General features: G+C 42.9%; 1 long non-coding RNA gene across 1 annotated transcript; it reads right to left on the minus strand.

Annotated features, from left to right (window-relative positions):
• Positions 1 to 572: 572 nt before the first annotated feature.
• LOC142945865 (uncharacterized) lies at positions 573 to 9,357 on the minus strand. The gene is made up of 2 exons (XR_012952950.1): positions 8,415 to 9,357; positions 573 to 2,026 (listed from the first exon to the last, which is right to left on the minus strand). It is a non-coding gene; the product is annotated as an uncharacterized LOC142945865 (long non-coding RNA).
• Positions 9,358 to 18,829: the final 9,472 nt, after the last annotated feature.

Here is an 18,829-nt window from a genome sequence, read left to right on the forward strand (position 1 = left end):
CACTACATCCAGTAGTTTGGTCTTTTTGACCTGTTCTACAGCTGAACCTGACATTGACAGATGAAGCTGTTGGTCACCAATAAGCATATTCCTTGAGCCAAACACTATACCTTTTTAAATGATCAGGGCTAGTTTGTTCACTTTCACCCAATTAGATACGCTCTCTAGATCCTGCTCAGGATGATTACTAGTTCATCTTTGTTTGAAGCAGTGCTATGATACAGTGTCGTGTCATCAGTTAATGTATCTGCAGTCTGATAAGCTACCATTATAAAAGCCTCTCTGTGATCTCTCAGAAAGATAACTGATCATCCAAGAGAGCGCCGTAATGCTGAATCCATAACTTTTAAGTTTAGTAATCATAATATCATGGTCTATTACAGCAAATGCGGCACTAAAGTCAAGGAAGACTGCCGACCATTTTCTTATTATCCATCTGTATCAGCCAGTCATCAGTTAGCTGTACAGTGACTCTGTCTGTATGCTGTTGTGGAATATTTCTTATGACTAGTCGGGAGAAGAAAGTTGAGGTTTTCTATCAATATAAAGTAAAACAGAGTTTTGATGAACGATCAAGGTTTGTAAAGTCAATTTATTTGCTTGCAAGCAAAGAGAACAGTCTCACAGACACATCGCAGTCATCTGGAAGAGTGCTCTACCTAACACTCAGAATGCATGGACATTTATACTCAGACAGCTTCCTGTTATCTGCTTTAGCTAACAAGAATACACAAAGAACACAATAAAAGGCAGGTCATCCTTCGAGCCTTAGTATATCATTTAAGACAGTCAGGAAGATGCTTTTATCTCCTGTTTACACATCCCTTTTGATCAGTTTGCCTTACCCTAATCAGTTTAAACTCACAACAGATGCTTCCTTTGAAGTCACTGTGACATCGTAAAAATGACCATTTGCAGAGACAGAACAGACATTCTTTACCCTCACACATCATCTCTGCATGCAAAGGTTTACGCCTTTACAACTTCAGATAACGCGTCAGCAAAGGAAGTGAAAAGTATTTCAAACAGAGGATCTCTGTTAGTCAAAGCCTCTCTGTGTCTCTGTCTTACGAAGAGTAAACAAACAGTGCACAATGATAACAGATAACAAGACACCTGGATACTAAACTAATTAAAGTCATCTACTGAAACTACAGTTTGGTGTCTGCTCTTTTAGGACTTACATTCCTTAAACCTTCACATTAGACTATGACATATTTTCCCATTACATTCCACTCTTTTGATTATACAGTAATCACACAATATAGTAAAAATATGTTATAAGACATTTCAATAACAACAGAAGTATTACCCCAAAATGTGAGATATCTGAAGAAAAACTGTTTTTGTGAGATAAAGGAGCTCTGGTTGTTTGAAGCCAGCAATACAATTCAGTAAACATAAAAGAATAAAAAGATAAAAACAAAAAACAAAAAACTGTCTTTAGACCTGAGCATCAAAATCATCATAGTACAGAATAAAATGAAAACGAAACAAGCAATAATATGAATATAGCTATAATGAAAAAAATGCATTCTTCGTCCTTTTGTAGAGGACCTAACCGTGCTCCTTTTCTTATGTTTGTTGGCATAAACACGTCGAGAAGGGCTCTTCCAGCCGTCTTTCTTGCGTGGTATCAGCGTTGGGACAGTTAACACAGATCACGCAAGCGTCTGTCGGTCAACTGCCCGTTGTGATTCCGTCCGTGATCACTGCATCTCCTCTGTTGGTGGCTCCGTCTGTCCTTCCTCCCTCGGTGGTGCCTGTTGGCTGACACTTGTTGTAGGTGCGAGCTCACCTACAACAAGGTTCTGGAACCTTCTTGCAGTGGGACGCGTGGACCCAAGTTGCCCTCTCAGCTACTTTGACAGCCGTCTGAGTGACGAGGAGGATTTGAAATGGACCCAGCCAGCGTCGTGAGTTCCAGTGCTTCCTTCTGAAGTCTTTCACCACCACGAAATCACCAGGTTTCAGCTTGTGGAGAGGTCCTTCAGCTGGCCTCGGGAGAGCGGCAGACACCTGTTGTCTTATGTTAGATAAAGCAGAGGACAATTGTGCACAATATGTTAACATTTCATGTTCGCATAAGGCGGTTGAGGGAAGTGGCGCCCCTGGTGCTTCAGTTCCTACATGAGGAGGAAAACCAAACAGTATCTCAAAAGGACTCAGATTGCTTCGTGTTCGTTTTCTCATTCTCATGTACATCAGCACTAGAGGCAGGGCTTTTGTCCAAGGCAGACCTGTGTCCGCACAACATTTTGCTAACTTGGTCTTAAGTGTACCATTTTCTCGTTCAACAGCACCACCACTGGCTGGATGGTAAGCACAGTGTGTTCTTAAGTCGATACCCAAGTATGCGCTTAGTTCTGTAATGGCCTGATTGACAAAATGAGAACCATTGTCACTTGATATTTTAGTAGGAATGCCCCAACGGGGAATGATTTCAGAAATCAGAGCCTTTGCTACTGTTGCAGCAGTTTGTTTACTCGATGGAAAAACTTCAACCCACTTGGACCACATGTCTACCATCACTAGACAGTGTTTCTTACCTTCAGATGGAGATAACTCAACAAAATCCATCATAATGTGCTCAAAAGGGCGTGTCGGAGGCGGATGTGCAGCCTGGCTAGACACTGCCACGGGCCTGCCTACATTGTGAGTAGAGCAGGTTACACATGCAGAACAGAATTTTTATGCATATGCTGTGAATCCCTTTGTGAACCATGTCTCATTTAATGCACTCAACATTCCCCCTTTTGACACGTGGTCTAACCCATGTGTCAACTTAGCATAATGGCTGAAATAATGCTTAGGCAGACATGGTTTAGCATCAGGCCCTGACCACAGTCCATCAGTGTATGTGCAACCTGAAGCTGACCACAGCCTACGTTCTTCCGGAGTGGACAACGTCTGCATAGCTGTAAGAGAAGAGGGAGCTGAGACAAATGAGGACATGAGAGCAGAAGAAGTGGGGACTGGAAGTCGAGCAGCAGCTTTTGCAGCAGCGTCTGCACATGCATTTCCTGTTGAAATGACGTCAGTGTGTCCTGTATGAGCAGCACATTTGCAAACAGCAATTGCTGTTGGCAACAAAATGGCCTCTAACAGTTCAGCAATGAGAGTGTGATGCAAAACAGGTTTACCATCAGACTTAAGGAACTTTCTGTGTTTCCACAGACTACCAAAATCGTGGATGACGCCGAATGCATAACGAGAGTCAGTGTGAACTGTAACAGTTTTACCTTCAGCAAGTTTACATGCTTCGGTGAGCGCGATGAGCTCAGCTGCCTGGGCTGAGAGGTGACATGGCAGAGAACCTGAACACAGCACTTCTGAGTCCGAAACAACAGCAAAACCCACAAGATTAGTACCAGTATGATCGCGAGAGGCAGATCCATCCACATACATTACCATGTCGCTTTTGGGCAGTGGAGTGTCCATCAAGTCAGGACGAGGAGTGCACTGAGCTTGGAGCTCAGCTAAACAGTTGTGCTCCTCTCCGTCACCAGGAATAGGAAGTAATGATGCAGGGTTAAGATTAGTACAGCGTTTGACCGTTACGTTTGGCATGTCTAAGAGACATGTGTGATAACGCAAATATCGCGCTGCAGAAAGGTGAGACGATTTCTGTTCGAGGAGAATCAAAGACACCGAATGAGGAACGAGCAAAGTTAATGGAGCGTATCCTACTATGTCACGTGAGGCAGCGAGTGCCTTTTCAGCCGCGGCCACTGCACGCAAACATTGTGGCAAGCCTGAAGCGACAGGATCGAGTTTTGCGGAGAAATACGCAACAGGTCGTAGTTTATCACCATGTGATTGTAGCAACACGGAGGTCATGCAGCCCTGTCTTTCATCTACAGTCTGAGTGAACGGTTTGTTCGGATCTGGCAACCCTAGAGTTGGAGGTGTTTGCAAAGCACATTTCATTTGTGTGAAAGCCGAATGGCCTTCTGTTGTCCAAATTATTTTGTCATGTGCTGTGAGATTTTTACCGTGAATCAAACTTGATAATGGCTGCTCCATTTGTGAGTAATTGGGTATGAACGACCGACAGTATGAACACATGCCTAAAAATGACATCATCTGTTTTTTAGTGTTAGGTTTTGGTATCGACACGATTGAAGCGATTCTTTTAGGAGAGAGAGTTTTCCCTTCCCCTGAAATGTCATGACCTAAGAAATGTACATTTTGCATGACAAACTGTAATTTAGATAGGCTCGCCTTGTGGCCTTCTCGTGCTAAATGTTGTAGCAGTTTTATTGTGTCTTTCTGACACTGTGCCTGAGTAGGAGCTGCGATTAAGCAATCATCTACATATTGCAGGAGTGCAGAGCCTTGTGAGAGAGTTAGACTTTCTAAGCTTTCTCTGAGTGCATCATTGTAGATGGTTGGAGACTCGGTGTAGCCTTGACACAGACGGGTGAAAGTGTATGGCTTACCGTTGAAGTTGAACGCGAACCAAAATTGGCTGTCCTTGTCTACCGGGACACTGAAAAAAGCATTTGACAGGTCAACCACAGAAAACCATTTAGCTGCAGGAGGAATCTGAGCTAGAATAGTGTAAGGATTAGGCACATTTGGTGCACGTGCATGAACTGCAGCATTTACTGCTTTCAGGTCTTGCACGAAACGCCATTCAACAGGCTTGCCTGCATCTCTGATCTTTTTAACAGGAAATATCGGTGTCCTGACTGGAGAGTCTGGACAGGGAATAATCACACCTGCTTTCAGGAGTGAATCAAACACAGGTATAATACCGTCAATGGCCTCTTGGCGCAGAGGGTACTGGTGCTTGTGAGGCCGAAAATCAGAGCGCGGAGTGATAACAACAGGCTGACAGTTGTTGATCAGGCCCACGTCATATTTGTTCGCCGCCCAAAGTGTCTGTGGAACAAGAGTAAGGGCGGGAGAAGGTAGATGCAGGTTTAGTTAAAAATGTTTGAATTTCTTTGTTAAGCTCATGAAACACATAGACTGATCTGCAGGCTGGTGATAAGAGCACACAAAACGTTCTGTGGAAGCCTGTAGATTGTGATCGCAGGACAAATGGATCCAGCGTCTGTTCCCAGTCGGTAAGCGCCTCGCATTGTGCAACGAATGGACCCAAATCCCGCCACTCATCCTCGCGTCCTTTTGACAGCGAGATGTGTGGAGCTGAATCTGGAACATCAAACAGTTCTTTCTGTGATGGAGTCAGAGAAAGAGATACAGCAGATCTATAAGTAGACCAAAACAGTGTGGAACAGGCAATTGCATCATTGAGGCCTTCAAAAAACTTGTCCTCATAGCAAACATCTTGTCCTCTAGAAATGTGTGAGGTGCAGTGTAGATGTTTGTAGTTCATGCGGTCGGCATGTGGTGAGACACGTGCGTCTACTGTGTGACAAAGTCGTTGTGCGTCATTAACAGGAAGCCACCATTGACAGGCAAAAAGTGACAGAGAGGGAGTCTGTATCATTTGGTGTACGACTCTACGCCTAAGCACTTTAAGGCCATCAGAGGATGACGTCAGTCCTATCCCATAAGCACACATTAAGTCTCTGCCCATTAAGTTGATTGGACAAAGCGTCGAAAGTAGAAACGAATGTTTCACTTTAATGTCAGGATCGTGGTCAGTCTGGTCGGAGTGTACACTCGTCATAGGTACAGTAAATTTTTCAGTTACAGTTACCCCAGAGGCCCCCTGTGAATATACAAAACGCCCACTCATCTTTTGATGAGGAAAATGTTTCTGTTGAATTACAGAGTGAGTAGCCCCAGAATCTACTAAAAATGTTAATTCTTTCCCTTCCACAATAACCTTTGTAGTTGGCATATTTTTGTATGACTCTGATGAAAACATTGAATAAGTGTGTGGTTGTGGTGTAGATGCATTCACTTGTTGTTGCTCTAAGTGTGAAATGACACTGAGGAGTATGGATTGTTGTTCTGCAGTGTGCGTGCGAGGAAGCGTGTGTGCGTTGCAGCAAATGTGCGTGTTGTGTGTGCGTACTGAGTCAGTGTGTGTGTGTGTGTGTGTGTGTACTTCTCTGTTCCGGAGTTGAGAGGGAGTCAGCCGTCTCCTGTCCACGTGCATTACCTCGCCTCCCCACATCGCGTCAGTCAGAAGTGCCAAATTGTTGATGAAAGTCATCCCCTCCGTCTCCTCCCTGCTGTCGGCCACGTGGCTGTCGTGATCCGTTGTGTGCATTACGATGTGGGCAATCTCTGATCCAATGTCCTGTTTCTCCACAGAAGAAGCATTCATTGTCTTGTGTCACACGTGAAACTCCTCTTTGGCGGCCATCTTGGAAACGCCCTCTTACATCTCCACGGTGTTGTCCTCTTCCACGCCCCCTTTGCTGACCCCGCCCAAAGTTGTTACGTGGTTGGGTGGGTTGTCTTTGGCCTCCCTCAACTCCTTGCGTCATCTGTTTGACAGCTTGAAGCATCGCAAGCTGAGCTCTTTCTCCAGTTTGTTTGGAGAGCTTCTCCTGTCTAGCTTGAGTGTCATTGTGCATTTTGCAGTTGTGTCGTGCATGTTTTACCACTTAATCAAGTCTTGCGTCCTCCAGGCCAATCACGGAGCGTTCGGTGGCTGTTTTGATGTCTGGCAGCAGCCCGTTCACGAAAGCATTCTTGAGATGTGTTTCCCACACTGACATTGCTGTTTTGTCAGCCGGTTCTTCAATACCGCTGTGTGTTTGGAATGCAGACATGAGTCGTTGGTGATATGATGTCACATCTTCAGTCCTACCTTGCTTGGTGCTATTAATCAATGCCATGTTAACTTTCGAGGGGAAAGCTGTTTCTATAGCCTCGCAGACAGCCGTGATGAAAGTGACATATGGACCGTTTTCCATTGCTGTCCAGACAAGCTTGATCTGGCGGGTGTCATGGCCAGCCCCTGTAACTGTGGTCCTGATTTTGCTAAAGTCAGTTGGGCCAACATGTTTTACCAGCAATCGATGCACTTCTGGGCCGGTCGGCATAAATTCTTTACAGAATATCAGGAAGTCTTTCGCGAAAGCTACGCCATTCTGGATGCTTGGCAGATGCAGTGAGGCCTGCATAATGTCAGCTTGAGTCCAGGCTCTGAACACGAGACCCGGAGCACCATCAGCGGGTCCTGGAACCTGAATCATGGGCCCCTGGAAAGCTTCGGATGTGTCAAGGTTGAAGGCTGGTGTGGGTGTGTCTGGGTTGAGCCAGTTGACGACAGCGCCGGCTGCACCCCGCCAGCTATGCGGGTCTGCGTAGGACCATGGTGAGGTGGCAGGTGTCGATGTTGCAGCCGTCGGAGGAGAGACAACCGGGTTGTGGTGAGGTGAGGCTGGACTCTGTCGGAGCTTCTCGTTTGCCAGGCGAGCCTGTTCTTGCTGTTGAGTGTGGAGCCGGGTTGCTGGTCTGCCCACCAGTGGTGCTACAGCGTATGGTGGAGGAGATGGTGGAGGTGGTGCTTGTGGTACGCCATCCTGTGGGGAAGGTCGGCAACACGTGTCCAGGAGGGGGCCGCTCGCTCCTGTGAGACTCGGATACATAGCAGAGGGAGACAATAATGGATTATGTTTGTCTGGAATCAGTTTTTCTTCTTTTAAACACGTCAAAGATTTCATAAGTTGTTTTCTGTCCCTAGTTTCACACTCATTTTCCCACTGTGTCAAACACCTCTGGTTTTTCTCTAACATTTCCAAGTCTTTAACTTTGACTTTCTTGCCATTTTTCATCTTTTTCAATTTACCTTCTAAATCCCCTCGTAACATTTTGAGCTTAGCGGCGCTCAATGAGCCGCTTTCAGGAAACCCAAAGTCCTTTGACCAGTACGTGAGGCATTCTAAACACCCGTCTCCGTGTTTCTGTCGCATCATATTCACTATCGGACCCGAGGGTTCCCTGCTTTTACTCTGCTTACCACCCATCTTTCAGGCGTGGACACGTTAACGTTATCTTAAAAACAATATAGTCGTCACTATAAAAAGTAAGTTTCTTTACCGAAGGAAAAAACTATTGCAAAAACCTTATTTGAAGTTCACGTTAAGTTAGTTTATCACGATTCTTATCCTATCAGGTTCGTTAGTAGAATTCACGTATTGGATAATTTAACAACGGTCTTACATCAAACCTATAACAATTGTAGTCAAGCGATCTGTGTTACGATCTCAAAATGTTTTTATTCTGAGTTAAATCATCACCGTATAACACAATCCTGTCTCCTACGTAAAAGCGTGTAATAGTGATACGTCAGAAAACGAAAAAGGGAGTTTACATAAACCATTCGTAAAACAAAACCACAAACGTCAAAAACAATTGTGTTACCCAAATAATAATGACTACTTGATCATTCATCTGTGTCTGCTAAATTATACGATCTTAGTACAATTTTACAATTACTTTTACAATTACTTTTACAATTGGAATTTTAACTTCCTTACCCGATATTGTAGAAATTAATTCTTTGTCGTTGAATTCGCGTGCCGCCAATCAGAAACTCCTCGGTTTCCGCCGGCTCTCTCTTCTCTTGTCTAAGGAGGTATTGAGACAGGAAACAGTTATTGAACCTGGAAAGGCCTTTTCTCCGGACGGTCCCCCTGGAGCCTGATGGACGGTCAGCGATCCCACTTCTGACACCAAGTTGTTGTGGAATATTTCTTATGACTAGTCGGGAGAAGAAAGTTGAGGTTTTCTATCAATATAAAGTAAAACAGAGTTTTGATGAACGATCAAGGTTTGTAAAGTCAATTTATTTGCTTGCAAGCAAAGAGAACAGTCTCACAGACACATCGCAGTCATCTGGAAGAGTGCTCTACCTAACACTCAGAATGCATGGACATTTATACTCAGACAGCTTCCTGTTATCTGCTTTAGCTAACAAGAATACACAAAGAACACAATAAAAGGCAGGTCATCCTTCGAGCCTTAGTATATCATTTAAGACAGTCAGGAAGATGCTTTTATCTCCTGTTTACACATCCCTTTTGTTCACAGTTTGCCTTACCCTAATCAGTTTAAACTCACAACAGATGCTTCCTTTGAAGTCACTGTGACATCGTAAAAATGACCATTTGCAGAGACAGAACAGACATTCTTTACCCTCACACATCATCTCTGCATGCAAAGGTTTACGCCTTTACAACTTCAGATAACGCGTCAGCAAAGGAAGTGAAAAGTATTTCAAACAGAGGATCTCTGTTAGTCAAAGCCTCTCTGTGTCTCTGTCTTACGAAGAGTAAACAAACAGTGCACAATGATAACAGATAACAAGACACCTGGATACTAAACTAATTAAAGTCATCTACTGAAACTACAGTTTGGTGTCTGCTCTTTTAGGACTTACATTCCTTAAACCTTCACATTAGACTATGACATATTTTCCCATTACAATGCATGCTGGGAACTAGTAATCAGTTTATTCCTAATAAAATAATATTGGATTTGTTTGAAAATGATTGTCTCTAATAATTTGCTCAAAATAGGAAGTATACTAATTGGACGGCTGTTTGTATTTGTGAAGGTTCATTTATTATCCTTTGTTATTGGAACAGTTTGCCATCTAGATGTTCTATACCAGCTAGTTTATCAGTTGGCAGAGACAACAACATTCTCTCAATGTTAGGGGAAGTAACCTGCACAAAATCAAATTGGCAGTGTTTATCCTTCATCATATAATTCTCAATTAGTGTGCATAAGGAGGAGCCATCAGTGGGTGTCAAGTTCTTTCTGAGATTATCAACCTTACTGATGAAATAATTATTGAAGTAATTGGCAATCTCAACTGGTTTGGTTAATTATGTTTGGGTTTGCTTGATGCAACGATCTACCTACTATTGTTAAGGCTGAATCTTCTCATGAGAGAGCAAGGCTGTGTTTACTTCTTACAGCGCAGGCACACCAAAAAGCAACTGGATCCGGTTTAAACTCAAAACAGTATTTAATAATTTGATCGAAGCTATAACAGTTACAAACTGAAACACCCTATCGATAATAGGGATCTATGAGCAGAGATCACATACACACACCTCACTCACAGGCCAACTCGCCAGCTGGTTATCTGAAAAGAAAAGCGGATATGATCTGAAGAAAACTCTCTAGAACATTGTCTCTTATGTCCTGTGAAGGTCAGAAAGCATCCGACGTTGTCCCAAAGTGTCTGACATGTCCGTGTCAATCAGCGATTGGCTCCAATTGTTCTGTTCCCTCCTCGCGTCGTCACTACTGTGTGTGGCTAAAATCCTCCGGGCCCCTCCTCTGCTCTGTGACTCGCGTGGTCAATTGTCCAGGAGACCTCCTCCTCCTCCTCCTGTTTATGGCACTCTGCATCTCCTTCATGTCTGTGAAAGCCTCGCTCAGAATACTCCCTTTCTGACCCTCAAGACTACTCTTTACAGTGTTTAATACCTACAGTGACTTTGCTTTTATGGTTTAATACATTCAATGAGTAAATATACTGTAACATATAATATCCTCTGTAAGTAAACATATAATACATTCCATAAGTAAATATATTGTGACTCTTAACATATTTTGACATTTTATTATTGTGACACTTTTATTTACCACTACGAGTGTTATTAATCATACTACCGTATTTTCCGCACTACAAGGCGCACTTAAAAGCCTTTAATTTTCTCAAAAAACGACAGTGCGCGTTGTAATCCGGAGCGCCTTATATATGGATCAATTGGTTAATTGGTTGATCCATACTGGTTGTACACGGCGCTCTGTCAAAATGTTTCAGAACGACTGGTAAACTACAAAGCCGCACCGCGGTAAACACCGGTACTGTGCTTACTCCTAGTCCAACACCACTTGTGTGTATAAAGACCCCAAAATGGCACCTTTCAAGAGACACGCTTACGACGCTATTCTATTCTATGCGCCTTATAATCCGGTGCGCCCTATATATAAAAACAGTTCTAAAATAGGCCATTCATTGAAGGTGCGCCTTATAATCCGGTGCGCTTTATAGTGCGGAAAATACGGTAATAATGTTTTTAATACTGAAATTCTTCACACTATTTCACTCAAGATTTTCCAGTTTTTTTTCCATCATTGTTTAATCAATATTTTTACTCTGGTAATACTCTTTTTACTTCTATTCAATTTAGTTACCTGATTTCTTAATTTACAGTACATTCTCCTATCAGACAGTAAGCCAGATGTTTCAAACACTTGTTTTGCCTCATTTCGTTTCACCATGATTGTTTTTAAATCTCTACTGATTCATGGGGCACATTTTGCCCTGACAGTTGTTTTTTCCAAAGGTGAATGTTTATCAGCAATCTGCATAAATAAGCTCATTTGTTCGCATTAGTGTCGATGTAGCCCAAGTTCTTTTGTTGCCTAAACCTAACTTCCTATGATTAAGTTTATTTTTGAAAAGACATGCATGTAACAAGCAGATATTGACACGTCTAAAACTGACGCTAGGTACGTAGAGCGTCATAGTTTTAAGGGTAGGGCCACTGACCGAGCGGTATTTGACGAATTGGTAGTGAGTAACGCGTTTGTCAAATCTTGCCCATTTATCGCCTTTTTTAAATTGCCTTTTGCTTCCAACTGCTTTTCAGTCTCCTCAATAGCACCCCCGCTCTGGTCCCCCTCCGGGTTAAAACGGTTAGCTCTGTCTGTTCATGTGGTTAGCACTGTTGTCAGCTAGAACATCTCCATGTTCAGATGTTCAGAGACGTGTGCAGGCAGGCAATCCCGCTGTATTGGTTGATGCTGCTGCGGTAGTCGACCAATCACACGTTGCATTAAATCAAGAAGTATTTGTGATTGTTATTGGCTGCCAGCAAAACCATACAAATAGTCATTGTTTTTCTAGATCTGGGTACAAAAAAAGAACGATTGCGTTTTGATACTACTTGGTACTTGTCTTATAAACATCGAACAAAAAGTTCGGAAATTAGTGTTTGGTAGATTATTTCTCTGTTGTAACAATGCTTCTTGGCAATAAATGTTATACCGTTGGAAAGCCTGTTTATTTACCTTTTGTTAGACATGGTGGAGTGTTTTGCGAAATTGTGATGCTCCTAGACGGAAGGCCAGGGTTATTAGGTGTTAACAAACACCTTAAAAAACAACAAATAAGAATTTAGAAAAACAAAAATAAAATAGAGAGACATAGGAAGCTGTGTTTCTTGTAAGAATGTACCTGTTAAACAGCCAGGATTCTGTTGTCACACAACCTCTGCGTACGGACGTACGGGGGAGGGGAGCGTACACACACACACACACACACACACACACACACACACACACACACACACACACACACACACATGGTAGCAGGGCGGGGGGACTTTCCCCACCATTGCACATAGGTTCACACAGAAGGCACCTGCTGAGGTTTGCATTCTGCATTAACCCTTTAGCTGGTCAACCACATATATGAGAATACCTTGGTATCAATCTGAACCCCCTACAGGGGACAGGTGGAGATGTGATGTTTGCACAGCTGCATGCACGATATTGGCGTTCTGATTTATTACTTATGGTCTTTCCCGGTTGCCTTAAGCACCGACACTTGATCACGTCTCTGCATTTACGGTAGTTACTTATTATCCCTTTAGGGCTAATTGAAACTTCAGTTAGGGTCATGGGACCACGTCTGCATTCTTATATATCCTTTAGGGCTAATTGGAACTTCAGTTAGGCTCATGGGACCGCGTCTGCATTCCAGCCCTAGCGCCATCATGTCTATGCCCTCACGTTGCCCTGGAAGAACAGTAGGTTCATCCATGCATGACAACATTTAAGGGGGGTTAGTGCAGGTGGCCATGATGTCATGGTATGTATGGTGCCTCAAGGTCTGAGGTTGTCGCGTGTTTCAAACACGTGCCTGTCTTTTTGTCTTGGCGCAGCACAGTATAAAAAGCCTGGATTTTGGGCAGTAAACAGCTGAGTTGCGGGTGGAGTTACAGGAGCAGCGGAGTTGGGGAGAACCTTTAAATTCTTGCAGATCTCCGGACATTGAGGAGACAGCCTGCAGATCTCCAGACATTTGGAAGCAGCTTACAAGTCTCCGGACTTTGAGAGCAGCTTGCAAGTCTCCGGACTTAGGAAAACGGGTGAGTCGGGGGAGAAGCCACCAGGTTAGAACCTGCGGTGGGTTAATCTTTAAACTTTTTACTCCGGACAATTGAACACAGCCTGCTCAGCTGAGGGCACAAGAGGTTTTTAAAAATACTTTGTTGATTTTTATATTTTCCTGTTAATCACTTTTTCTCTGTATTTGAACCAAGAGAATATACTTTGAATTGGACAAAAATAAATAAGTAACGATTTAGCTTTTTCCGACCGACTCTTTTTCTTCATCTGTTTTAGAAAACCTGCAGAGGAGAGGTCTCCTCCGATTAGGGGACCACTCAGCCCCTGTGGTAAGTCTGCAGAGATCTCAGCACGGCACACAACTGATTGCATACTTTATGAGCACACACATCTACATATACTAACACCAGTTTTCTATACTGAAGAGAGAACCGGAGAAGTCCCGCTTGATTTTGAAAGAGCTTTATATCTGTTGAGCTCTGAGCAGGGACGGATACATTTAAATTGAATATAAAATAAATAAATTCAATAAAAGACTTTATAAGACCGACGGCTATTCGAGCGACCGATTATACTGTTTAGTATATCACTGTTTGGCGATTCGAAAAAGAAAGCAAACGAGCTATCGATACTGGGCTCGTATTGGTGATTTATTACCATTTAGGGCAAATCAGCTACCGGTCCGAGGTTCTCTTAAGCGGAGGCATTGAGGCAAATCAGGGAGGGGTGAGCTATCGGCCACGCTCTCCCATTAGGCCGGGTGAGCGACTCACATAGAGAGAGGACTGAACTCCGCCTCTCTCCCCCTTCTCGCAGCCTGTCGTTGCAATCAGGGGCGCTCACAGGGAGTGACCGGACAGCGTTGCACAAGTGCCGTGGATCCGTGGTCACTCCGACGGCAGCTCGGGTCTGTCCGTCGCCGGCAAGGGTCCTCTCAGTTCGCGCATCCACAGCTGAGGGCCCCTTGTTCCACTTTTGTTCGTTTCAAACAAAAGGCCTCTTATTTATGTATTACTTTTTGTTTCTTGATAAATGAAAATTTTTTGATAAGGAATAATTTTGAATAAATTCAATTTAAAAAAAAATGTAATTTAAAAAATTAAGAAAGCGTACGGGGGCACCACGCGCTACACTTTCAAACGGTGCCCCATTTGTAAGGATCATGCATTTCTGGGATGAGCAGCACAGCTGAGTATGTGGGTTGCGCCCATGAAAAATGTGCCAAATCTTCTCTGCCAATGCCAAACAGCTTATTCTGCTGTTGCTATCGACTCTTGTTTGGTGTTGTTTGGTGGATTGGATGATTTAAGTCTATCAGTAACAAGGAAGAAACAAGACATATTGGCAATTTTACAATTTATTCATTTAACAAACACGAGCCTCAGTAGCGTGTGGAAGAACCATACACAGCCACAACAGCCTGGCACCTCCTCCTCATGCTGGTCACCAGCTTGCTCACACACTGCTGTGGGATGACATTCCACTCCTCAAGCAGGATTTGTCGCAAGTCAGGCAACGTGGTTGTGTTGGTCACTCTAGCACGAACAGTACGCCCAAGCTGATCCCACAAGTGTTCAATTGGGTTGAGGTCAGGACCATTCCATCCTCTCTACTCCCAAATTCTGGAGGTAGTCTCTGATAAACCGCTCTGTGGGGGCGAGCGTTGTGATCTTGGAGGATGGAGTTCGGCCCCAGACTGTGGAAAACCACTGGTTGCAGAATCTCATCTCGATATGTCTCTGCATTGAGATTGCCTCCAATGAAGACAAGCCTCATTTTTCCAGTGATGGAGATGCCGCCCCACACCATCACACTGCCTCCACCAAAAGGTGTTACTCTATCGGTGCAGCAATTAGCATAGTGTTCTCCCCGTCTTCTCCACACTTTGACCCTACGATCCAACTTCCTTAGGCAGAATCTGGACTCATCGCTGAACATAACGTTCCTCCACATGTTCAGGCAGAGAAGATTTGGCACATTTTTCATGGGCGCAACCCACATACTCAGCTGTGCTGCTCATCCCAGAAATGCATGTTCCTTACAAATGGGGCACCATTTAAAAGGTAAATAAACAGGCTTTCCAACGGTATACAATTTATTGCCAAGAAGCATTGTTACAACAGAGAAATAATCTACCAAACACTAATTTCCGAACTTTTTGTTCGATGTTTAGACATTTATACCGTAAAGGTATTGTGGACAGATTCCCAGCAATAATATCAACAGGATTTATTGAACAAGGATTTATTGGAATTTGTCTAAATGAGTGGACTTAAACAAAAACAGAGAGACACAAAGAGTAAAGCCACTCACTCATAAAGCACTTGATACATTTAACAAACATAAAAACAGATAAGGTATTTATCTATACCCATAAAATAATCATAAAAGTATAAACGAATGGGTGAAATGAAATCAAAACACAGAACAGCACAGATTAACACAGGCACCTGTTGGGAATTGAACAACCCCCCCAGATAATGGGCTTCAAGTGCATTTAAAACATCTGCCCTATTGCACAGTTATTTAGTGCTTCTCTCTCTCCCCCTCTGTCTCTCTCTCCCTCTCCTATCCCTCTTATACAAATACAATGAATTGACTTTAAGCATTGAGTGGCCTCAAGTGTTAAGAATGTTTGGGAAGCTGAAAAAAGGGTCCCGTTTTGGACAAAAGAACAAAATCAGTGTGATATATGAATCTCAGTCTACAAAGATTATTAAAAAAAGAAGACATATTTATTCTGTATTGGGCAACACACTCGATAGACATGAAAAAAGGGACAGAAAAGGAGAAAGTGAAGAGCAAGTGAGGAAAACAACCAAGAAACCCTAAAACAATGAAAGGAAAGAGGAGATAAGAAAAGGAAGAATAGAAGAGAGGAAACCAGAGAAACACATACTTAGAAATGGAGGGAAGAACGACAAGAAAAAGAGACGAGAGAGAGGAAGACGGAGTGGTGTTTTATCACCCTAGAGGCAGCAGCTTTCCTCAGATAAGAGACGGAAAACAAATAGCAACTGGTAATTGTTTTGCGTGAGCAAGTCCCAAAGGATTCATGGCAAGAAATAACATAAAAAGATAATTAAAAAGTTACTGTGAACGACTGAGCCACTCGGCCTGTTTATTTGTGTGATAACCGGAGTGAGAAAGAAACAGAGATTGGGGGAGAGAGAGAAAATAGCAATCGCACCCAGGGCTAAACATATGGAGGCCGTGTTACTCACAGTCCAGGAAGACAAGTGACAGGGACTTCAAATCTGCTGTAGCTGCAGAGCAGAAAGCCAGCAGAAGGGAGACATGCTCACGGAACCCGAAGTTATATGAAAAAGAGATTCATGTCAATGTTCTTATCTCACTCAGAAATAAGGCAGAAGAAAATTTCCCCAAATCTTGAACTATCCCTTTAATGTAAAGTAGCTCTCTGTAGTCCATCCACAACTGCTGCTGAGATGGCTTTGGGCAATAAATCTGCAGACAACAATAACAGGCTGTGTTTATTTTGTGCATAGTTTTACTTAATAAAAAATCATAGACTGTAAAGAAGTGGATGTACCCTGCTTTATGGTCTGTTTGACTCTAAATGGACCATAAGTTGCTAAATGAACATCATGCTGTATTGAAGAAGACTTGAAACTAGAGATTGAGACCATAAACTCATGTTTACAATGTTTACTGAGGTAATAAATCAAGAGAGAAGTAGAGTCATTGTCTCATAGACTGCTATACAACCAGAGGAGCTGCCCCCTGGTGGACACTAGAGAAATGCAGCTTTAAGACACTTCAGCATTTGTTTCACTTTTTTTAGAACTGGAGGTTACCGCTTGTCCGTCTTTGTACTGTGAGCTCCTAGGACACATTTTAGACCCAAGACCAGTTAATTGGGGACGGCTTGTCCAATTGGGAAAAAAAGCTGTATTGTTGTTTGGACAGACGCAGCCTCGTTAAACAGCAAGATTACTTAAATAGGCGTCGGTTATACTCCACTGCCTCAACACGTCTTGCCTCAGCAGCACACACATGCACACAAACACACAAAGTCTAAAAGTCCAAATAAAATAGAGAAAGGCAACACTCTAGTAGTCAATTCTCTTCTCTTGGTGGTGTGTTATTGGATTTCTGCGACACAACCACCATCCCCAGCACTCACATCTAATGATTGCTCCCATCACCTGTAATTATGTACAGAAACATTTGAAGAGAGGGGAAGAGAAAGGAATCTCCAGCTCCTCTTGTTCTTTCATCAATATGCCTGCACTGTAGTTTCCATGCAGCATAAATCCATTATGTATTGATCACCAGCTCACTGAACCAGCTTGTTGACATTTTAACACAGCAGTAAAAGAATCAGCAGAGTGGACAGAGAAGAGAGAGCAGGTGATATGGAATCCAGTCTATGGATGCTATATTCCAGGAGCTCTACAGAAGCACAGGGGTTAGTTTCACGGAAGAAAAATCCATCTCATGCCAATTCCGTATGTTATTTCATTAGTTTAAGGAACTGTAGTATAATTCTTGGACATTAAGGTGTAATATTTGGGCAGTCTTCTGAACGGCTGCTCTGATTTGGGATAGAGGCTTACATGTTTAACAAAGCCGGGGCAAAGAAGAAAACCCTGCAGAGCTGTGGCCGTCAAAGCAAAGAAAATGTTCTGCTGTATTATCATTACAACATTAGAGCGGTGCAGATGGATGAGCCAAGCGGATGACATGCTTCTGCTCCAATATACATTCATATATCGCATTCATCTAACGGCCTCAAATTTCAAACAGACAGTCTAGCACTGATCCAAACAAAGATTTCATTAGACCAGCTCTTTCAATTAAACAACATCATTGTTGTCACAGTCCTTGTGTCTTTAGGTGCCTCCTGAGTTTCTGGGTTCCTAAAAATTGGCCTGTGAATGAATTTTATGTGGATGCTGTCATGAGGTATTATTATACCTGCCAAAGGTGTGTGTGTGTGTGTGTGTGTGTGTGTGTGTGTGTGTGTGTGTGTGTGTGTGTGTGTGTGTGTGTGTGTGTGTGTGTGTGTGTGTGTGTGTGTGTGCGTGTGTATCTTGTATGTCGATGTCTTGTATTTTTGTTGAGTTGAAAAAAAATGTTTGACCATTATACGTTTCTGCAAACCATGAATACATTATATGTTAATCAAATTAAAACTCCATAAAACCATTAGTCAGGTAGTCTTTCCTCTGTTTCAACAATTAGCAACTCTGTTTTGGTTAAAATAAATCCAGCATCCATGACATACTCATATTTTGGGATTTACGCATAAACGTAAACGTAGGTGTGTGTGTGTGTGTGTGTGTGTGTGTGTGTGTGTGTGTGTGTGTGTGTGTGTGTGTGTGTGTGTGTGTGTGTGTGTGTGTGTGTGTGTATCTTGTATGTCGATGTCTTGTATTTTTGTTGAGTTGAAAAAAAATGTTTGACCATTATACGTTTCTGCAAACCATGAATACATTATATGTTAATCAAATTAAAACTCCATAAAACCATTAGTCAGGTAGTCTTTCCTCTGTTTCAACAATTAGCAACTCTGTTTTGGTTAAAATAAATCCAGCATCCATGACATACTCATATTTTGGGATTTACGCATAAACGTAAACGTAGCAGTGAGAACAAGGAAGTTAATGGGCAGCACTGCACTCCACGGCTGTAGTTACTGTGTCAATTTTGTCCTTGCAAAAGCGGTGCCGGATTAAGAGACCGAGCACAGACTAATACCTGATGACACATACACACACAATTTCTTTGATTTGCACACTGCTCTTGCATCCCTGTCAGTCTTCTGACACTG

Source organism: Anarhichas minor, unplaced genomic scaffold (genome assembly GCF_050575085.1).
Source record: "Anarhichas minor isolate MPS153535 unplaced genomic scaffold, ASM5057508v1 ptg000008l, whole genome shotgun sequence".
In the NCBI taxonomy this organism is placed as follows: domain Eukaryota; kingdom Metazoa; phylum Chordata; class Actinopteri; order Perciformes; family Anarhichadidae; genus Anarhichas; species Anarhichas minor.